Genomic DNA, 1,575 nt, shown 5'->3' with positions numbered 1-1,575 from the left:
CTCTTCAGCACTTTAAAGAGGTCATTTGCAGCAAAATTGCCCAGTGCAATACATTGTCTGATTTCTTACTGCTGTTTCCATTGTTGATTATGGAACCAAGTAATACAAAATTTTTGACAACATCATATTTTTCTCCATTAATCCTGATGCTGCTTATTGGTTCAGTTGAGAAGATTTTCATTTTCTTTACCTTAAGGTATAATCCATAATAGACTGTAGTCTTTAATCTTCATCAGCAATTGCTTCAAGTCATCATCATTTTCAGCAAGCAAGGTTGTATCATATGTATATCACAGGTTGTTAATAAGTCTTCCTCCAATCCTGATGCTATGTTCTTCTTCATATAATCCAGCTTCTCAAATTATTTGCTCAGCATACAGATTGAATGTTGTTGTTGTTATGTGCCCTTGAGTCGGCTCTCACTCATAGTGACCCCTTTTTCAGTTTCCAAGGTGGTATCACTATAGAAGTAGATTGCTTAACCTTCCTTCTCAGGAGTGGCTGGTGTGTTTGAACCACCAGCTTTCTGGTTAGCGGTCAAGTGCCTTAGGCACTATGCTACCAGAACCCCTATATTTATGGTGAAATGATACAACCCTGATGCACACTCCCTTCCTGATTTTAAACCATTCAATATCTCCTTGTTCTGTTTGAACGACAGCCTCCTGGTCTGTGTACAGTTTCCTCATGAGCACAATTAAGTGTTGTTGAATTTCCATTCTTCTAAATTTATCCATAATTCATTATGGTCTACAGTCAAATGCTTTTGCATAATCAATAAAACACAAGTAAACCTCTGTCTGGTATCCTATGCTTTCACCCAAGATCCATCTAATATCAGCAAAGATATCCCTTGTTCCATGTCCTCTTCTGAATTCAGCTTGCATTTCTGGAAATTCCCTGTCAGTGTGTTGCTGCAACCATTTTTGAATTATCTTCAGCAAAATTTTACTTGCATGTAATATTAATGACAATGTTCAATACTTTCCACATTCTGTGGAATCACCTTTCTTTGGATGGGGTACAAATTTGGACCTCTTCCAGTCAGTTGGCCAGTCAACTATCTTCCAGATTTCTTAGCTTAGATGAGTAAGTGCCTCCAGTGTGATATCCGTTTGTTTAAACAGTTCAGTGGGTATTCAATCAATTCATGGAGCCGTGTTTTTCACCAAATCCTTCAGTGCAGCTTCAACTTCTTCATTGGCATTGGTTCCTGACTGTATTCATCCTGAAATGGATGAACATTAATCAATTATTTTTGGTTTAGTGACTCTGTCTTTAATGTGTTATTATTATTTACTTTCTATAACATCCAGAAAAAAAACTAAATTACAAAATAAAATGTTAAATACATCTTACAGGTAGGCAAGAGCAAGCAACAATTCCACAACTATTCTTCTGCACTAATATATGTGTTTTTTAAAAATTATAGGTACAGATACTAAAAATCAAGTGATGTAGTCACTATTTTTTTCCATCTGATAAAATTTGCAGATTAGCAAAAATGGATATATTGCAGGAGACATAATTCTGACATTAATCAAAAAAAATATAGTACATAGTCCACAAAAGCTA

The sequence above is a fragment of the Orycteropus afer genome, unplaced genomic scaffold, assembly GCF_000298275.1.
Source record: "Orycteropus afer afer isolate SDZICR_OR568_19922 unplaced genomic scaffold, OryAfe1.0 scaffold02001, whole genome shotgun sequence".
NCBI classification, from domain to species: domain Eukaryota; kingdom Metazoa; phylum Chordata; class Mammalia; order Tubulidentata; family Orycteropodidae; genus Orycteropus; species Orycteropus afer.
Note: the sequence above shows the minus strand (reverse complement) of the source record.